Source organism: Macaca fascicularis, chromosome X (assembly GCF_037993035.2).
Source record: "Macaca fascicularis isolate 582-1 chromosome X, T2T-MFA8v1.1".
Taxonomy (NCBI): Eukaryota; Metazoa; Chordata; class Mammalia; order Primates; family Cercopithecidae; genus Macaca; species Macaca fascicularis.
In genome coordinates, this window is record NC_088395.1 from 25,951,381 (window position 1) to 25,974,267 (window position 22,887).

At 38.1% G+C, this 22,887-nt stretch overlaps 1 long non-coding RNA gene across 4 annotated transcripts in view; it reads right to left on the reverse strand.

Annotated features, from left to right (window-relative positions):
* Positions 1–8,313, reverse strand: part of LOC123570889 (uncharacterized) — a 251,642-nt gene extending 243,329 nt beyond the window's left edge. For all 4 annotated transcript variants that reach the window (XR_012430264.1, XR_006695105.2, XR_012430262.1 and 1 more), the window contains exon 1: positions 8,027–8,313. This is a non-coding gene — a long non-coding RNA (uncharacterized lncRNA). The remainder of the gene's footprint in view (positions 1–8,026) is intronic.
* Positions 8,314–22,887: the final 14,574 nt, after the last annotated feature.

A 22,887-nucleotide genomic window follows, 5' to 3' on the forward strand; every position in this document is an offset into this window, starting at 1 on the left:
AGCCTCCACTCCCCTGGAGATCTACCCCCTCAACATGGATCATCCTTAAGGGACTGGGTATCACAGCCTGCCAAAGCCCAGTTTGAGTCAAAGGAAATGCAAACATGGTGCTGGCCACTGAAGGGGGCACCACCAAAGCCCAGGAATGAATGTAGAGAAGGGGGAATTCTTTCAACTCCTCCACCCCCCTCCTCGGTGCAATGTCATAGACTCAGTAGTGGCTCTTGCTGTGGAGACCCAAAGAGTATGGGCTAAGAGTCCACTTCTCCAAGGGCTTCTCCAGCAGCTCCACCCACAATGAAGGTGAATGCGCCCTAGGGGACAGTGTTTTTTGTGCTCCACTGCCTCTGCCTTGCCTTAACCTGCTGGCTCTTACTCTTATGCACCATCTCCTGGAAGCAGCCTAAATTACACCAACAAATAAATTAGACTGCTGCAACAAGCAATGTCTGAGAAAGCCACGGCAGGAACCTAAGTTCAACCATGGAACACGTACAGAGCCTTGGCACATTGAAAGCATCCAGAAATAAAGCCAGATGATCATACACATTATATACCGCAGTCATACCCCCAAGGCAGAAAAGAATAAGACATCAAGAAGCCTCATCGTAACAATAGCAAATTAAAAAAACAAACAAACAAACCAAAAAGCATCAGCTCTCTGAGATAAGAAGGAACCCGCACAAGAACTCCAGCAATACAAAAAGCCAGAGTGTTTAATCACCTCCAAAGGATCCCACTAACTCCTAATGGATCCTAACAGAGTCAAATGTTTGAAATGACAGATACAGAATTCAGAATATAAATGGCAAACTCAACAAGATCCAAGAGAAATCCAACACAAAGAAGCCAGAAAAATGATCCAAGATTTGAAAGTACAACATAGTTACATTAGGAAAGAACCACATGGAATGTCTGGAATTTAAAAATTTACTTTAAGAATTTCAAAATATGATCATAAACCTTAACAAATGATTAGACCAAGCAGAAGAAAAAAATTCAGAGCTCAAGGATTGGTCCTATTAAATGACTCAGTGGAAAAAAGAAAACCTAAAGACAAAAGAATAAATAAAATGAACAAAGCCTTTGAGAAATACAGGATTATGTTAAGTGACCAAATCTATGACTTACTGGCATTACTGAGACAGAAGAAAAGAAGATAAGAAACTTTGAAAACATATCTGAAGATACAATTCAGGAAAATTTCCCCAAAATTGCTAGAGGGGTTGACATATAGCTAGAAGAAATCTGGGGAACTCCTATGAGATACTATACAAGACAATGATCCTCAAAGCACTTAGTGATCAGACTATCCAAGGTCAATGTGAAAGAAAAAACTATAAATGAAGCAAGAGAAAAGGGTCATATCAGCTATAAAGGAAAATCCATCATACTAACAGTAGATGTATCAGCAGAAATCTTACAAGCCAGAAGAGATGGGGGCCCACTTTCAGCTCTTTTTTTTTTTTTTTTTTTTGAAATGGTGTCTTGCTCTGTCGCCTAGGCTGGAGTGCAGTGGTGCGATCTTGGCTCACTGCAACCTCTGCCTCCTGAGTTCAAGCGATTCTCCTGCCTCAGCCTCCCAAGTAGCTGGGACTACAGGTGTGTGCCACCACGCCTGGTTAATTTTTTATGTTTTTAGTAGAGATGGGGTTTCACCATGTTAGCCAGGATGGTCTCAATCTCCTGACCTCGTGGTCCACCCCCCTTGGCCTCCCAAAGTTCTGGGATTACAGGAGTGAGCCACCGTGCCCAGCCTCAACATTCTTAAAGAAAAGAAATGCTAGCCAAGAATTTCATATCCTAACAAACTATGTTTCATAACTGAAGGGAAAATAAAGTCTTTCCAAAACAAGCAATTACTAAGGGAATTCATCACCACCAGACCAGCCTTACAAGTGATGCTTAAGGGAGTTCTAAACACGGAAACAAAATAATGGTACTTGCTATCATAAAAGCACATGCAAGCACAGAGCCCACGAAGCCCAAAAGCAACTCTATAGTTGAAACTACAAAACAACTAGCTAACAAGTTGTTACAAAACTACACGTCAATATTAACCTAAAAAGTAAATGACCTAAATGCTCCACTTAAAAGACACAGAATGGCAAACTGGATTTCAAAAAGCAAGACTCATTCTTCTGCTGTCTTCAAGAGACCCATGTCACATGTAGTGGAACCCACAGGCTCAAAGTAAAGGGATGGCAACAGATTTATCACAACAAATTCAAAACAATAAAGAGGAGAGGCCACTAATCTTGTAGCAGATAAAATAGACTTTAAACCAACAACAGAGAAAAAAGGACAAAGGGGGCATTATGTAATAATCAAGGGTTCAACTCAACAACAAGACTTAACTACCTAAATAAATATTCAACCAACGTTGGAGCACCGATATTTATAAAACAATTACTTCTAGACCTAACGAAAGACTTTAACAGATGGTAATGGGGGGACTTCAAAATCCTACTGATAGCATTAGACAGATGATTGCAGCAGGAAACCAACAAAGAAATTCTGGTCTTAAATTCAATACTTGACCTATTAGACCTGATAGATGTCTACAGAATACTCTACCCAATAACCACAGAATGTACATTCTTCTCTTCTACACATGGAACATATTCTAGGATTGACCATATGCTCAATCATAAAGGGAGTCTTAATAAATTCAAAAAATCTGAAATCATGCCAAGCATCATCTGTGATCACAGTGAACAAAAATGGAAATCAATACCAAGAGGAATTCTAAAAAACACACACAAATACATGGAAACTAAACAACTTGGTCCTAAATGACTTCTGAGTAAGCAACAAAATTAAGGGAGAAATAAGTTCACTGAAAAAAAAAGAAAATAGACACACAACATACCAAAACCTGTGGGATATGGCAAAAGCTGTGCTAAGACAAAAGTTTGTATTGTTATACATCCACATGAAGAAGATAGAAACATCTCAAATTAATGATCTAACATCACGTCTAGAGGAAGGAGAAAAACAAGAACTCAACCTAAAGCTAGCAGAAGAAAAGAAATAACTAAAATCAAAGCAGATCTAAATGAAATTGTGACCCAAAAAATCCACACAAAGGATTGTGACAAAAAGTTGGTCTGTTGAAAGGATAAGCAAGATCGACATATAATTAGATAGATTAATAAAGAAAAAGAGAAGATCTAAGTAAGCACAATCAGAAATGTTAAAGGTGACATCACAACACAACGGTTATCACAGAAATACAAAAGATCAGCAGAGTGCATTATGGACACCTCTATACATACAAACTAGAAAATCAAGAAGAAATGGATTAATTCCTGGAAACACACAACCTCCCAAGATTGATCCAGGAAGACACAGAAATCCAGAACCAACTAATAATGGTAATGAAATTGAATCAGTAATTTTAAAAAATACACCAACCAAAAAATGCTGTGGACCAGGTAGATTCACAGCCAAATTCTACCAGACATACAATGAAGAGCTGGTACAAATCCTACTGAAACTATTCCAAAAATTGTGCAGAAGGGACTCCTCTCTAACCAAAATCTGGCAAAAACACAACACCTACACCCAAATCTGGTAAAAACACAACAAAAGAAGAAAACTGCAGGTCACTATTCCTGATGAACGTAGATGTAAAAATCCTGAACAAAATTCTAGCAAACCAAATCCAGCAAAACATCAAAAACTTAATTCACCATGACCAAGTGCGCTTAATCCCTGGGAAGCAAGGGTGGTTCAACATACGCAAATCAATAAATGTGATTTACCACATAAACAGAATTGAAAACAAAAAAAATCTGATCATCTCAGTAGACACAGAAGAGGCCTTTGAAAAAATCCAACGTACCTTCATGATAAACACCCTCAAGAGACAAGGCATCAAAATAATATATCTCAAAATAAGAGCCATCTAGGACAAACCCACAGCCAACATCAGACTGAATGAGCAAAAACTGGAAGCATTCCCCTTAAGAACTGGAACAGATAAAGATGCCCACTGTCACCACTCCTATTCAACATAGTACTGGAAGTCCTAGCCTGAGCAATCAGGCAAGATAAATAAATAAAAGGCATCTAAATGGGAAAAGAGGAAGTCAAATTATCTCTCTTCACTGATTATATGATTCTATACCTAGAAAACACTAAAGATTCTATGAAAAAACTCCTAGAACTGATAACTCAGCACTCTCAGGATAGAAAACTAACATACACAAATCAGTAGCATTTCTATTCACCAATGTTGAAGCTGAGAACCAAATCAATAATGCAGTCCCATTGCCAATAGTCATACACACAGACACACACACACAGACACACACACACACACACACACACACACAACTACCCAAAAATACATCTAACCAAGGAGGTGAAACATATCTATGAGGACAACTACAAAACACTTCTAAACAAAATTATGGAAAAACATTCCATGGATCATGGATTCAAAGAATGAATATTGTTAAAGTCTCCATACTGCCCAAAGTGATCTACAGATTAAATGGTATTTCTATCAAATTACTGATATCATTTTTCACACAATTAGAAAAAACTATTCTAAAATTCACATGGAACCCAAAAAGAGCCTGAATAGCAAAGGAAATCCTAAGCAAAAAGAATGAAACTGGGAGTATCACATTACCTGACTTAAAACTATACTATAAGGCTACAGTAACCAAAATAGCATGGTACTGGTGCAAAAATATAGGCATAGACCAGTGGAACAGAATAGAGCCTCCTGCAATAAAGCTGCATACTGATCTTCAACAAAGCTGACCAAAAAAAAAAAAAAAAAAAATGGGGAAAGGACTCCCTAGTCAATAAATGGTGCTGGGATAACTGGCTAACCATATGCAGAAGAATGGAACTGTACCGCTACCTTTCACCATATACAAAAATTAACTCAAGATGCATTAAATCCTTAAATGTAAGATCTCAAACTATAAAAATCCTAGAAGAAAACCTTGGAAATACTCTTGTAGATGTTGGCTTCTGCAAAGTATGATGAAGACCCTGAAAGCAAAGGTGACAAAATCAAAAACAGACAAATGGGACTTAATTAAAGAGCTTCTGCACAGCAAAAGAAACTATCAAGAGAGTATATAGACAACCCACAGAATGGGAGAAAATATTTGCAAACTATGATTCCAGCAAATGACTAATATCCACAACCTTTAAGGAACTTAAAAAAATCAATGAGAAAAAAACAACCCCATTAAAAAGTGGGCAAAGGACATAAACAGACACTTCGCAAAAGACATTCAAGTGACCAACAGACATAAAAAAAAATCGGTAAGCATCAGAGAGATGCAAATGAAAACCGCACTGAGATATTATCTCACATCAGTCAGAATCACTATTATTAAAAAAAAAAAAAAAAAGTAACAGATGCTGGTGAGGCTGTGGAGAAAAGGGAACATTCATACATGATGGTAGGCATGTAAATTAGTTCAGCCACTGTGGAAAGCAGTTTGGAGATTTATCAAAGAACTAAAACCAAAATTGCCATTCAATGCTACACTCTCATTACTGAGTATATACCCAGAGGAAAATAAATTATTTTACCAAAAAGACACATGCATTTGTATGTCTATCGCAGCACTATTCACAATAGCAAAGATACGGAATCTACCTGCTTCCCCATCAATGACAGATTGAAGATATATATATATATATATATATACACACACACACACATATACATATATATATACATACATATATATACATATATACATACATATACATACATATACATATATATACATATATATGTATATATATACATATATATACATATATATGTATATATACATATATACATATATATGTATATATATGCATATAGACATATATACATACATATATACATATATACATATATATACACACACACACACATACATACACACACACACACACATTACAGAATACTATGTAGTCATAAGAAAGAGTGAAATTGTTAAGAGTAGGTAGTTAGGCAGATATGTGCAGGGCAGGAGAGCTCCCCTACCACTCAGGAATGTCAGGCGACCATCAGGTGATGGTCAGGCTGTTGTTAAACAATCTCACTAAAACAATGATTGGTCACAGCTGGCACCAGGGAAAGATTTCTCCTAATAGATAGAAAACACCTGAAGCTGGTGATTAGCAGCTTCCCAATAAGATCTCAGGAGATGGGTGAAGAGGCTCAAGCATGCACACTAAGAGGCAAGATAGTGGAGTATAAACAATATATGACCTCCCTCTAAGAACACTAGACTGAAAAGGGAAAATCACTTCAAGTGATCATGCACACAACTTCAATAAACGCACTGCACATGCGGCGCCTCCCAAATGCTGACAGGCCACCATACATGCAGACAGCCTGCTCCAAGGGAAGAACGAAGGGAGAAGAAACACAAATCCTGGAACCATGCCAATGTATAAAACCTCAAGGCAATGGCCAAATGGGGCACTTGGATCTCTCAAGTCACCTGCTTGGCCCTCTTCCAAGTGTACTTTACTTTCTTTCACTCCTGCTCTAAAACTTGCCTCAGTCTCTCCCTCTGACTTAAACCTATTTCTGTCCCTCAGCTGAATATTCTTTCCTCTGAGGAGGCAAGGATCGAATTTGCTGCAGACTCATCAAATCTGCTGCTCCTAACAAAATCTTGTTCTTTGCAGCAACATGGATCCAGTTAGAGGACATTATCTTCAGTGAATTTATACAGAAACAGAAAATCAAATACTGTATATTCTCACTTATAAGTAGGAGCTAAACATTGGGTACAGTCGGACACAAAGATGGGAACAATAGACACTGAGGACGCCAAAAAAAAAGCGAGGGAGTTGGGCAAGTATTGAAAAACTCTACTGAGCACTTTGTTGCTACTTTGGTGACGGGATCATTATAAGCTCAAACTTCAGCATCACACAATATACGAATGTAACAAGCCTTAACATATACACTTTTAATCTAAAATTAAAAAAAAAAGTTTATTTTTAAATATGTAACTTAAAAACTTGGAAGCCCTGAAATTCTTTCCCCAAAAATAATGAAAACAATTTGGACAACTCTTCAATACAAAAATGATGCAAGTCACCTTCTTTTAACTTTATGACCAACAGTGATATTAATTTCGTATACGAAACTTAAAAGGAATCAAACACATATTCTATCATTCCACATATCCTGTTTGGATTTTATACAAAGTAATCAAGTATTTCCTGTTAATTTGAGAAATTTAAATTGACTATTTGCCAATACTTTTGGACTATTCATTTAGTAAAAGCTTTCCTTTATCATTGTAAAAGTACGATACTCCTTCAATGTTGACTGTTGTGAGATATTTAATTTTCTATCTACTCAAAAGAAACCATTGTAGATCCAGTGGACAAAAAGTCTCATTAAGCTCCGAAATTAAATCTCAACTGCAAACAAGTTGGCTTAATCTCATCTCCATAAGATTTTCATCTTCAAGTGACTTAAAGATTTATATATACTTAGTGTATAATTATTCAGATAAAAATAGATAATAAAGAATATTAACAAACAAATTCTGGCCAAGCGCGATGGCTCACGCATGTAATCCCAGCACTTTGGGAGGCGGAGGCGGGTAGATCATGAGGTCAGGAGTTTGAGGCCAGTCTGACCAACATGGTGAAACCGCGTCTCTACTAAAAATACAAAAATTAGCCGGGCGTGGTGGCGGGTGCCTGTAATCCCAACTACTCAGGAGGCTGAGGCAGGAGAATCGCCTGAACCCGGGAGGCAGAGGTTGCAGTGAGCCAAGATGGTACCACTGCACTCCAGCCTGGGCGACAGAGCGAGACTTTCCGTCTCAAATAAATAAATAAATAAATAAACAAAAAACATACCAGATGCCAAAGGTGAAATAACTCATTACTTTAAACCATAGATTCTCAGATTCTAACACAGGATAATAAATATCTTCCCGGGGGTAGGGCCAAGATAGCTGACTAAAAACAGCGGCGATCCGAGGCTCCCATTGGAAAAAACCATAATAAGCGTGTGAATCCTTACCAGCAACCAAGCTGTGGCGGTTCTCTCATGGGAACTGACTAGGAGGCTGGCGTGATCCACGGAGAGGCAGGAAGAGCAGTTTGGTGCAGTGGCCCACCTGAGAGCCACACGGGGCAGGGGAGCCCCTACCCCCCAGCGAAGGGGATCAGTGAGTGAGTGTGCTACCCCACCAGGGAAACCGTGCTTTTTCCCGGAACTGTGCAACCCAGGGATTGGAAGATCCCACTTGCAAACCCATACCACTGGGGCCTAGCGTCCCAGCCCACCCGGGAGCCACGCAGATTCTCAACAGCCTCAGCTGGAATCTGCTTAAGCCTATTGACCTCCTGCGGGGGTGGGGCGGGGAGCTCCTGTGGGGGGAGGGGTGACCAGCACCACAGCTGAGGCTGTCTGCTGTCTAAGCCTTTTGAGCTCCTTAGGGGAGGAGCAGCAGCCAGCACTGGGACTGATAATTGCCTAACAAGCTAAGCTTCCTGGGCGAGGGAAGGGTGGCACTCATCTCTATAGCTCCTGGCCGCACTTTTCCCCTGCTGGAGCCAGGGAGGCTGCACGGCTTTGTCCCAAGACGTGCCCCCCACAGCCCAACACACCCGCTGTGGCAGACTGCAGCCAGAGTGCCTCTTCAGGCCTGACCCTGACACATCCTTCCTCACTGGGTGGGAATTCCCTGCAGGAACTCCAATAACTTCAGCCAGAGGCTCAGGGACAGAACCTAGATCTCCCTGGGCTTTAGACCCTAGGGGGAGGGGTGGCCACAGTCTCTGTGGACCAGCAGACTCAGTCTTTCCTCCTGATAGTTCTGAGAAATCCAGGCAGCCCAGACAAATGGGTTTTCCCCCAGCAAAGCACACCCCCTCCACCAAGGGACAGTAAAAGCGCTTTGTTAAACGGGTCCTGTTCCCATGCCACCCAACTGGGTGAGACCCTCCAACAGGGGTTGTCAGACACCCTATACAGGAGCAATCCCACTGGCATCAGGTTGGTGCCCCTTGAGATCAGATGTCCCAGAAGAAGGAGCAGGCACCCATCTTTGCTGTTCTCCAGCCTCGAGTGACATCACCAGGCACGGGAGCGAACCAGATGAATTGGGCTTGAAGTGAACCCCCAGAAAAATGACAGCAGCCCTACAGAAGAGGGACCTGACCATTGAAAGAAAAACAAACAGAAAGCAATAACAGAATCAGCAACAACAAAAAGGTCCCCACAAAACCTTATCCAAGGGTCGGCAGCCTCAAAGATCGAAACTAGACAAACTCACGAAGATGAGAAAGAATCAATGAAAAAACACTGAAAACCTAAAAGGCCAGAGTGCCTCTTCTCCTCCAAGTGATTGCAACATCTCTCCAGCAAGGGTGCAGAACTGGACAGAGGATGAGATGGACGAATTGACAGAAGTAGGCTTCAGAAGATGGGTAATAAAAATCTACAGTGAGCTAAACATATTCTAACCTAATGCAAAGAAGCTAAGAACCCTGATAAAAGGTTAGAAGAGCTGCTAACTAGAATAATCAGTTTAGAGAGGAACATAAATGACCTGATGGAGCTGAAAAACACACCAAAAGAACTTTGTGAAGCATACACAAGTATCAATAGCTAAATCAACCAAGTGGAAGAAGATATCATAGTTTGAAGACCAACTTGCTGAAATAAGGCATGCAGAAAAGACTAGAGAAAAAAGAATGAAAAGGAATGAACAAAGTCTCCAAGAAATATGGGACTTCGTTAAAAGACCGAAACTATGATTGATTGGAATACCTGAAGGAGACAGGTAGAATGGAAACAAGCTGGAAAACATACTTCAGGATATTATCCAGGAGAACTTCCCCAACCTAGCAAGACAGACCAACATGCAAATTCAGGAAATACAGAGACCACCACTAAGATACTCCATGAGAAGATCAACCCCAAGAAACATAATTATTAGATTCTCTAAGGTCGAAATGAAGAGGAAAATGTTAAGGGCAGCCAGAGAGAAAGGCCAGGTCACCTAAAAAGGGAAGCCTATCAGACTAACAGTGGACCTCTCAGCAGAAACTCTACAAGCCAGAAGAGATTGCGGGCCAATATTCAACATTCTTAAGGAAAAGAATTTTCATCCTAGAATTTCATATCCAGTCAAACTAAGCTTCATAAGCAAAAGATAAATAAAATCCTTTCCAGACAAGCAAATGCTAAGGGGTTTTGTTACCACCAGGCCTGCCCTGCAAGAGCTCCTGAAAGAAGCAGTAAATACGGAAAGGAAAAATGGGTACCAGCCACTGCAAAACCACACCAATTATAAAGATCAAACTGCATCAACTAGTGTGCAAAATAACCAGATAAGATCACAAAGACAGGATTAAATTCACACATAACAATACTAAACTTAAATGTAAATGGGTTAAATGCCCCAATTCAAAGAAATATACTGGTGTGTTGTATTCAGGAGACCCATCTTATGTGCAAAGACACACAAAACAAAGGGATGGAGGAAAATTTCCCAAGCAAATGGAAAGAAAAAAAAAAAAAAGCAGGGGTTGCAATCCTAGTCTCTGACAAAACAGACTTTAAACCAACAAAAATCACAAAAGACAAAGATGGGCATTACATAATGGTAAAGGGAACAATTCAACAAGAAGAGCTAACTATTCTAAATATATATGCACCCAATACAGGAGCACCCAGATTCATAAAACAAGTTATTAGAGACCTACAAAGAGACTTACACTCCCACACAATAATAGTGGGAGACTTTAACACTCCATTGTCAATATTAGACAGATCGAGGAGACAGAAAATTAATGAGGATATTCAGGACTTGTACTCAGCTCTGGATCAAGTGGACCTAATAGACATCTACAAAACTCTCCATCCCTATTCAACAGAATATACATTCTTCTCAGTGCCACATGGCACTTATTCTAAAATTGACCATATAATTAGAAGTAAAACGCTCTTCACCAAATGTAAAAGAACTGAAATAATAACAAACAGTATCTTAAACCACAGTGCAATCAAATTAGAACTCAGGATTAAGAAACTCACTCAAAACTACACAATTACATGGAAATTACATGGAAAGCTGCTCCTGAATGACTCCTGGGAAAATAATGAAATTAAGACAGAAATCAAGAATTTATTTGAAGCCAATGAGAACAAAGAGACAATGTATCAGAATCTCTGGGGCAGAACTAAAGCAGTGTTAAGAGCAAAATTTATAGCACTAAATGCCCACATCAGAAAGCCAGAAAGATCGAAAATTGACACCCTAACATCACAATTAAAAGAGCTAGAAAGGCAAGAGCAAACGAATCCAAAAGGTACAGGAGACAAGAAAAAACTAAGATCAGAAAAGAATTGAAGGAGACAGAGACACGAAAAGACCTCCAAAAAATCAACGAATCCAGGAGCTGGGTTTTGTTTTTTTTTTTTTTTGAAAAAATTAACAAAATAGATAGACTGCTAGCTAGACTAGACAGAAGAATCAGGTAGACACAATAAAAAATGATAAAGGGTATATCACCACTGACCGCACAGAAATACAAACTACTATCAGAGAATACTATAAACACCTCTATGCAAATAAACTAGAAAGTCTAGAAGAAATGAATAAATTCCTGGACACATACACCCTCCCAAGACTAAACCAGGAAGAAGCCAAATCTCTGAACAGACCTGTAACAAGTTTTGAAATTTGAGCCAGTAATTAATAGCCTACCAACCAAATAAAGTTCAGGACCAGATGATTTCACAGCCAAATTCTACCAGAGTACAAAGAGGAGCTGCTACCGTTCCTTTTGAAACTATTCCAACAATTGAAAAGGAGGGACTCCTCCCTAACTCATTTTATGAAGCCAGCATCATCCTGATACAAACACTGGGAAGAGACACAACAAAAAAAGAAAACTTCAGGCCAATGTCCCTGATGAACATCGATGCAAGAATCCTCAATAAAATACTGGCAAACCAAAACCAGCAGCATATCAAAACACTTCTCTACCACAATCAAGTCAGCTTCATCCCTGGGATGCAAGGCTGGTTCAGCATAAGCAAATCAATGTACGTAATCCATCACGTAAAACAGAACCAAAGACAAAAACCACATGATTATCTCAATAGATGCAGAGAAGGCCTTTGATAAAATTCAACATCCTTTCATGTGAAAAACTCTCAATAAACTAGGTATTGAAGGAAAATATCTCAAAATAACAAGAGCTATTTATGACAAAACCACAGCCAATATCTACTGAATGGGCAAAAGCTGGAAGCATTCCCTTTGAAAACCAGTACAAGACAAGGATGCCCTCTCTCACCACTCCTATTCAACATAGTATTGGAAGTTCTGGCCAGGGCAATCAAGCAAGAGAAAGGAATAAAGTGTATTCAAATAAGAAGAGAGGAAGTCAACTTATCACTGTTTGCAGATGACATGATTTTATATTTAGAAAACCCCATCATCTCAACTCAAAAACTCCTTAAACTGATAAGCAACTTCAGCAAAGTCTCAGGATACAAAATCAATTTGCAAAAATCACAAGCATTCCTTTACACCAACAATAGACAAGCAAAGAGCCAAATCATGAATGAACTCCCATTCACAATTGCTATAAAGAGATTAAAATACTTAGGAATATAGCTAACAATGGATGTGAAGGACCTCTTCAAGGAGAACTACAAACCAAAACCACTGTTCAAAGAAATAAGAGAAGACACTAACAAATAGAAAAACATCCCATCCTCATAGAAAGAATCAATATTGTGAAAATGGCCATACTGCTCAAAGTAATTTATGAAATCAGTGTTATTCCCATTAAACTACCATTGACATTCTTCACAGAATTAGAAAAAACTACTTTAAATTTCATATGGAATCAAAGACGACCCCATATAGCCAAAACAATCCTAAGCAAAAAGAACAAAGCTGCAGGCATCATGCTACCTGACTTCAAACTATACTACAAGGCTACAGTAACAAAAACAGCATGGTACTGGTACCCAAACAGACATATAGACCAATGGAACAGAACAGAGACTTCAGAAATAACATCACACATCTACAACCACCTGATCTTTGACAAATCTGACAAAAACAAGCAATGGGGAAAGGATCTGCTATTCAATAAATGGTACTGGGAAAACTGGCTAGCCATATGCAGAAAACTGAAACTGGACCCCTTCCTTACACCTTATACAAAAATTATCTGAAGATGGATTAAAGACTTAAATGTAAAACCCAAAAACCATAAAAACCCTAGAAGAAAAGCTAGGCAATACCATTCAGGACATAGGCATGGGCAAAGACTTCATGATGAAAATGCCAAAAGCAATTGCAACAAAAGCCAAAATTGAGAAATGGGATCCAATTAAACTAAAGAGCTTCTGCACAGCAAAAGAAACTATCATCAGAGTGAACATGCAACCTATAGAATGGGAGAAAACTTTTGCAATCTACCCACCTGACAAAGGTCTAATATCCATAATTTACAAGGAACTTAAACAAATTTACAAGAAAAAAAAAAAACTATCAAAAAGTGGGCAAAGGATATGAACAGACACTTCTCAAAAGAAGACATTTACACGGCCAACCAACATATGAAAAAAAGTTCAACATCACTGATCATTAGAGAAATGCAAATCAAAACCACAACAAGATACCATCTCATCCCAGTCAGAATGGTGATTATTAAGAAGTCAAGAAACAATAGATGCTGGTGGCTATGGAGAAATAGGAACGCTTTTACACTGTTGATGGGAATGTAAATTAGTTCAACCATTGTGGAAGACATTATGGCAATTCCTCAAGGATCTAGAACCAGAAATACCATTTGACCCAGCAATCCCACTGCTGGATCTATACCCAAAGGAATATAAATCATTCTACTATAAAGACACATGCACACGTATGTTTATTGCAGCAATATTTACAATAGGAAAGTCATGGAACCAACCTAAATGCCATCAATGATAGACCCGATAAAGAAAATGTGGTGCATATACACCATGGAATACTACGCAACAACAAAAAGGAATGAGATTACGTCCTTTGCAGGGACATGGATGAAGCTAGAAGCCATCATCCTCAGCAAACTCACACAAGAACAGAAAACTAAACACCACATGTTTTCACTCATAAGTGGAAGTTGAATAATGAGAACACATGGACACAGGGAGGGGAACAACACACACCAGGGCCTGTTGGGGGGCAGGGGGGTGAGAGAGGGAAGTTAGGGGATGGGTCAGTAGGTGGAGCAAACCATCATGGCACCCGTATACCTATGTAACAAACCTGTATGTTCTGCACATGTATCCGGGAGCTTAAAGTAAAAAAAAAAAAAAAAAAAATCTTCCCATATATCTTCCCTATATATTCCCATCACCCTCACCCCACCCTGAACTCCCCGGGTCCCATTAACCACTATTTTCCTCTCTGTTTCCATGTATTTAATTTTTTAGGACATTTTTATATGGGTGCAGGAATAAAAAACCATAAAATTGGCTGCTGATATCCATAATGTGTAGACAAAACAAATCAATGTTTGTGGCGTATGAGTTTTTATACTTCTCAAATACCTCCCCAATCTGCTCACTGATGCTTATAAAATGTAATTCCTCTAATATGAATAAAAAGAGTTAGCATTTATATTGTACATGCAGTACACAGAGAATTCTATGATGTGATTTCCATATATTAACTAATTTCACCCTCACATTACCCAGTTAATATATATTGTTATTATCCCCATTTTACATATTTGGAGACTAAGGCAACCACAGAATAAGCAAATAGCCTGAGGCTGCAATAACTAAACGTAGAACGATATAATAGGAATAACAATGATAACATTAGATAACAGTATTGATAGCTACAATTTGCTGAATCCTTATGTAAGAATTAAGCAAATTTATGTTTAATTATCACAATGTTGCTATAAAGCAGACCTTACTTCCAGAAATAAATAGGTTCCGAGAAGTAAATAAATTTTATGTTCCTCCAGCTGATTAGGTGGCATAATCAGGATTAAAATGCACATCCTTCTGACTCTAAGGCTGATCTCTTTCAATGATGAGGCATTTTATCTCTGCAAATAATAGTAATAGTAACACACTGACCTAATTCACTTTACAGCTTGAGTAATGAGAATCAAATTTTCCTCTGAAATTAGATTTTAAAATAGCACTGTGGTGAATGTGAAGGAACTGAGTGAAAAAGGAGACATCTCACAAATTCTAGGCACTCTGCTCTCTGTGGCCCTGAAAACAAGTCCACATGTTTGCTACTGATGTTTAGCTCTATTCTCTGATCTACTTGTGCATATTTAAGTAAGAAGTGTTTTTTAAATGGAATAAATCCTAATGGTTTTCCTTTATTCTTCTGCTTGTCATTTTACATTTCTCATTTTTTTAATGATGAAATGAATGTCCTTTACTTATGTCTTTAAAATCACTTTTAGTATATATCTTCAATTTTAGTGCTACTAACTGCCATTGCTCATAGCTTTGAGCCAGTAATCAAGAGGCATATGTTCTGTTCATTGATCACTATTGACTTACTAACTACACAAAGCCAAATCCTCCAAATGAAAAATAAATAATAGTTGTTACATCATGCCAATATTTCATGCACACTTTAATGTTTACCTAGTTATTTGGGAAGTGCTAAACAATTGACAGAGGTTTTCACTTTTCATCTTGTTAACAACCTGTAGGCTGTCATTTGAGATAGTGAAAGGCTCATTTCCATCTATTTAATCAGCAATAAACAAGTATGAAATTCACACACAAAATACCTATTAGAGTTTTGGCTTAGAAAATGCCATATAAGTAGAAAATAATGAATGGTTTTAGCGTACAAATTCTAAACATAGCGCTATATATTATCAAGTAGAAATGCATGCTTTGAACAAGTTATCACATTGAGTGATATAAATGTAAAATAAAATAATATTGTCTGGAATTTACTTTTCATTCTATGTTGGAATGAATTCAACTTAATTCTCAAATATTCAATAATTCTTCAATGACTTGGCATTTTTGTAGAAGACAGGGACAGAAAACGGATGAGAAATTTTCCATTTACCAATAAGATTTACTTATAAGTTTCCCTTTCAAATCAGTTATTTTTAAACTGCCTAATCCCTCTTCTGTTGCAACTAACCCTTCCATGCCTTATCCCACAGAGTGCTCCAAATTCTGAAATTATCTACCTCCTTTTTTAAAGTGTGGCAAAATATCTCTTTTTGAGAGAACAGCGGCCTGGGCATTTTAATCACATTCATAACAGTTCAGTAATCCATTTTCTTCTCTAACACACTCAGTTAAAACAAATCCTTATAAATTATTTATGCAGCTCTTAAAGTTTATATTATCATAATGGCCATTGAATTTATTTTTTATTTTTTACTGTGCTTTGAGACAGATTCTCACTTTATCGCCCAGGCTGGAGTGTAGTGGTACGATCTCAGGTCACTGCAACCTCTGCCTCCTGGGTTCAAGCAATTCCCCTGCCTCAGCCTCCCAAGTAGCTGAATTACAGGCATGTGCCAAAATGCCCTGCTAATTTTGTATTTTTAGTAGAGATGGCATTTCACCATGTTGGTCAGGCTGGTCTCGAACTCCTGATCTGAGGTGATCCACCCATCTTGGTCTCCCAAAGTGCTGGGATTACAGGCATGAGCCACCGTGCCTGGCCCCATACAAAGTATTGAACTCTATTTTCTCAGAGCTCCAAATAAAAATGTTAAGGTGTTTTAAGTAGCCACTTTTCAGTAGGGATATTTGTTAAATATACAACAAATAAACAACAAAGATGAAAATAAAAGCGTGGAAAAGGAAGAGATAACTTTAAAACATGGAAAGAGCATTGAGTTTATTTTTATACTGTCAATAATGAGTATTTTTCCCTAATTGACTTCTTAATAAATAGGTCACACATGACATATGATCTGTTCTCTGTTCTATAAATGGCTTTGGGAATATAATTAAACCATTAGGGCTTACTCTAATAAATTTGTCACACCTCTTCAAGAAAGACTGGAATGACTGACCAGTTAGAGATTGAAAGATGAGTAGGAATAAGTATTCTCCTTCTCCTTCTTTTCTCTTAAATTTCATATTAAATTCCTAGGTCCCCAGTGAACCACCTTTGAAGGAGCAGAAGCCAATTACTTCTCTGATGACACCAAATTACTATACACCAATTCTGACTGCTGTAGTTTTGGAGGGTCTAGGATTAGTGAATGGAATGACATCACCGTTTGGAGTTCGGATGTGAGCAAAGTAACTGACCAAACTTAGCCATAATATTATCCTTTTTATCTGACAAAATTGAAACTAGTAGTTGGCTAATTATGGTAGGCAAGAATAAGGCTCTCCAAAGATGCCCATGTCTTAATTCTCATAACCTATGAATATGTTAGGTTACACGACAAAGGGAATTAATTAATCGGCTGACCTTAAAATAGGGAGATTATCCTAGCTTATCTAGGTGGGTCCAGTGTAAGCATAAGAATCTATGAAAGTGGAAGAGGAAAGGAGGAAGGAGTCAGAGTCAGAGGAGATATGATGACAGAAGCAGAATCAGAGTGATGCAATCCGAGGACTCCATTGGCCATTGCCACTTTGAAGATGGAAGGGGGCCATGGGCAAGGAATGTGAACAGCCTCTAGAAACTAGAAAAAGCAAGAAAATAGATTCTTCCTTAGAGCCTCCAGAAGGAAATACAGACTTGCCGGCACCTTGATTTTAGCTTGGTAATACCCATTTTACACTTTGGATCTCCAGAACTGTGAGATAACGCATTTGTGTTCTATGCAGTAATTTTGCGGTAATGTGTTACAGTCGAAATAGAAAATTAATATATTAATCAAAATATAGGTTAAAATGAAGAATAAAAATAATGTATATACATGTTAAATATTTTGCATTAATGTAAAATATGCAAATACTGTCTATTCTCCAGACTTTTCATGTAGGGCCAAGATCTTTGATGATAATTCCACAATATATATCTTGTATAAACACTCACCATAATGCACTGATTATGATATTCAGTTTCTGAGGAAAGTAGTCATTCAATACATTTTAATTGAATGAAGGGATAAATAAACCACAAGCTTTGCTGGATCAAACTTCTGAATTCTTACTCAGAACACGATATTTTCAAAGTTGTCCAAAACAGCTATATAATTTAAGTCACTTAACTGGAATTTCTGATTTGGGGTCCTAAATAGACACAGCTAAGGATTACAAGGCCTGTGTGGTCTAAACAGCCTAGAGTATCCACTGTCTGACATTATCTGAGCAATGGCATAAAGAATGTACACACATAGCTTGATTTATTGTGCTTCACTTAGTTGTTCTTCATAGCCACCGAGCTTTTTTTACAAATTGAAGGTTTGTGGCAACCATGCATCAAGCAAGTCTATCAGCACCATTTTTCCAACAGCACGTGCTCACTTCATCCCTCTCGGTCACACTTTGGTATTTCTCCCAAATATTTCCAAATTGTTCATTATTATTTTATCTGTTATGGTGATCTGTGATCAATGATCTTTGATATTACTATTGCAATTGTTCTGGGGCTCCATGAACCACTCCCATATAAGATGGTAAGCAATCAATAAATGTTGTGTGTGTCCTTAATGCTCCATGAACCAGCAGTGCCCTTATCTCTCTTACTATCCTCGGGCCACTGTATTGCTAGACATACAATAATATTAACATGAGGACAATTAAAACCCTACGATTGCCTAAGTGAAATGAAGTGTTGCACAAAATCAAAATCTAGAAATGGTTAAGTTTCGTGAGGAAGGCATATTTAAAGCCACAATAGGCCAAAAACTAGGCCTCTTGTGCCAAACAACCAAGTTGTGAATGAAAATGAAAAGTTCCTTAAGGAAATTAAAAGTGCTACTTCAGTGAATGCAAAAATGATAAGGAAGAAAAACAACCTTATTGCTGATATGGAGAAAGTTTCAGTGGTTTGGATAGAAAATCAAACAAGACACAACATTCCTGTAAGCAAAAGCCTAATTTAGAGCAAAGCCCTAATTCTCTTCAATTCTGTGAAGGCTAGGAGAGGTGAGGAAGCTGGAGAAGAAAAGTTTGAAGCTAGCAGAGGTTGGTTCATGAGGTTTAAGGAAAGAAGCCATTCGATAATATAAAAGTGAAAGGTAAAGCAGTAAGCATTGATGCAGAAGTTGCAACAAGTTATCCAGAAGATCTAGCTAAATCATTGATGGAGGTGGCTACACTAAACAATATATTTACAATGTAGACTAAACAGCCTTATATTAAAAGGAGATGCTATTTAGGACTTTTGTAGCTAGAGAGAAGTCAACGCCTGGCTTCAAAGCTTCAAAAGCGCAGTGGCTCAAGCCTGTAATCCCAGCACTTTGGGAGGCCGAGACGGGCGGATCACGAGGTCAGGAGATCGAGACCATCCTGGCTGACACTGTGAAACCCCGTCTCTACTAAAAAATACAAAAAAACTAGCCGGGCGAGGTGGCGGGCGCCTGTAGTCCTAGCTACTCGGGAGGCTGAGGCAGGAGAATGGCGTGAACCGGGAGGCGGAGCTTGCAGTGAGCTGAGATCCGGCCACTGCACTCCAGCCTGGGTGGCAGAGCGAGACTCCGTCTCAAAACAAAACAAAACAAAACAAAACAAAACAAAACAAAACAAAAACAAAGCTTCAAAAGACAGGCAGACTCGCTTGTAGGGACTAACGCAGCTAGGTGACTTTAAGTTGAAGCCAATGCTCATTTACCATTCTGAAAATGCTAGGGCCCTTAAGAATATGCTAATTTTACTCTTCCTATGCTCTATAAATAGAAGAAAGCATAGGTTACAGAACATCTATTTACAGCATGGTTTACTGAATATTTTAAGTCCACTGTTGTGATCTACTGCTCAGAAAAAAAGATTATTTTCAAAAAGTTATTGTTAATTGACAATGCACCTGGTCACCCAAGAGCTCTGGTGGAGATGTATAAGGCTACTAATGTTTTCACACCTGCTGACACAACATCCATTTTGCAACCCATGGATCAATACGTAATTGTGACTTTCAAGTCTTATTATTTAAGAAATACATTTCATACGGCTATAGCTGCCAAAGGTAGTGATTCATCTGATGGATCTGAACAAAGTAAATTGAAAAACTTCTGGAAAGTATTCACCATTCTAGATGCCATTAAGAATATTCTTGATTTATAGGCAGAGGTCGAAATAACATTAACAGGAATTTGGAATAAGTTGATTCCAGCCTTCATGAATAAATTCAGGTAGTTCAAGACTTCAGTGGAGGAACTGCAGATGTGGTGGAAATAGCAAGAGAACTAGAATTAGAAGTAGAGCCTAAAGATGTGACTGAATTGCTGTAATTGCATCATAAAACTGGATGAGGAGTTGCTTCTTGTGCATAAAAAAAGGAAAGTGGTGAGGTCAGGTGATCGAGACCATCCTGGCCAACATGGTGAATCCCCATCTCTACTGAAAATACAAAAGTTAGCTGGGCATGGTGGCATGTGCCTGTAGTCCCAGCTACTCAGGAGGCTGAGGCAGGAGACTTGCTGGAACCCAGGAGGCAGAGGTTGCGGTCAGCTGAGATCGTGCCACTGCACTCCAGCCTAGCGACAGAGCGAGACTCCATCTCAAAAAAAAAAAAAAAAAAAAAAAAAGTATGTAGTTTCTTGAGATAAAATCTACTCCTAGTGAAGATGCTATGAACATAGTTGAAATGACAACAAAGGATTTAGAATATCACAGAAACTTAGTTGATTAAGCAGTGGCAGGGTTTGAGAGACTTGACCCACAGTAGAAAGACATTCTACTGTGGGTAAAATGCTATCAAACACCATCACATACTACAGAGATTCATAAAAGAAAGATTCAATCACTGCAGCAAACTTCACTGTTTTCTTATTTTAATAAATTGGCACAGCCACTCCAATATTAAGCAACAACCACCCTAATTAGTCAGCAGCCATCAACATCGAGGCAAGACCCTCCACCAGCATAAAGATTACAACTCACTGAAGGCTCAGATGATCATCATTTTTAGCAATAAAATCCATTGTTAAGACGTAAAATGAATTATTGCATGCTTAATAAACCACAATATAATATAAACATAAATTTTATATGCAAAGAAACAAAAAACATTGTGTGACTCACTTTATTGCAACATTTGCTTTATGGTGTGGTCTGGAACCAAATCTCCAGTATCTCTCATGTCTGCCTATATAGATTTTCATGGAAGCTGGAAAGAATAAAATGTTTGGGAATTAAAGATTTGTTCTGAGTTTCATGAGGGCCCTGAGAAAAGTTGCAGATACCAATAAAGGGAATCAAAAATAATATTCAGGTAAATTTCTCTAGCTTCTCCTTTTGACCTGCACCCTGGCCTTGCTCCTTTTTTAGTTTCCCCTAACCGAGGTAATAAGCCATCATTTTTCTGCCTAAGAATTTCCTTGCGGAATTTTTTTCACAATCCCAATTTAACACAGATACCTAAATAGAAGTATCTCCTTAATACAAGTTCTTTTTCTGCTTTGTCAGTTTTTAATATTTACTTGATCCTTTGGTTTATTAGAGAGCTACCTGCATAAAATTATTTTATTTTTCATTCCTTAAACTCAATTTCAATTTTTTTGAACAAAATTGACACAAGTCACTTAAGGATGTTAAAAAGCAAATAGCAATTATAATATGAGACCTGCTGAATTTGGGTTCCAGAACTTAACTGTAGTAAACGCTTAGGTTTTTTAACACCGGAATAAAAAATTTATCAAAACTGGGCTGGGCGCAGTGGCTCATGCCTGTAATCCCAGCACTTTGGGATGCCAAGGCGGGCAGATCACGAAGTCAGGAGTTCGAGACCAGCCTGGTCAACATGGTGAAACCCCGTCTCTACTAAAAATACAAAAATTAGCCGGGCGTGGTGGCATGTGCCTGTAATCTCATGTACTCAGGAGGCTGAGGCAAGAGAATTGCTTGAACCCGGGAGGCGAAGGTTGCAGTGAGCCAAGATTATGCCACTGCACTCCAGCCTGGGTGACAGAGCAAGGCCCATCTCAAAAATAAATAAATAAATAAATAAATAAATAAAAAATAAAAAAATCAAAGCTAGTATTAAATCTAATTCTATTGGCATTAATTCAAATGTATTTCTAAAATGAACTTTAGCTCATTTGCTCATGTCATATATTTTTAAAAACTGTAATCAATATGATTGACTGGGACTGGATTTTATATATTCTTAATATCACAAAAACTGTGCTCTAATTTCTTCTCTTTGAAGCTCATCTTTGCTAGGAAAGAGATGCTTCTTACTTTTCCTTTAATCTCTTTCATCTGTTATACCAACAATCATTTTTTAACTAAGCTATCAGGAAATATATATTTTGTTATCAACCCTACTGGAAATAAAACTTTGTTGCCACATGATCCTGTTCTGTAAGAAAAAAATCATCTTAGTGAAAAAGGAAACAACTTATGGTATTGGTAAATCCAAGACATCTGTGATATTCCGCATGGAGCACAGAATTTCACCATAAACATTATTTTGGTTCCTCAATGATCAGGTATTCACAAAAGGTTCAATCAGATTAAATTGTATGTGTGCTTGTGTGCATGCTTTATAAATCAGTACAGATGCTCCTTAACTTACAATGGGGTTACCTCCTGATAAACCCATTTTAAGTTGAAAGTATATTAAGTTGGAAATGCATTTAATACACCAAACATCAATAACTTAACCTATCCTACTTTAAACATATTCAGAACATTTTCATTAGCATACAGTGAGCAAAATCATTTACTATAAAGCCTATTTTATAATAAAGTGCTGAGTGTCTCTCGTGTAATTTATTGAATACTGTAAT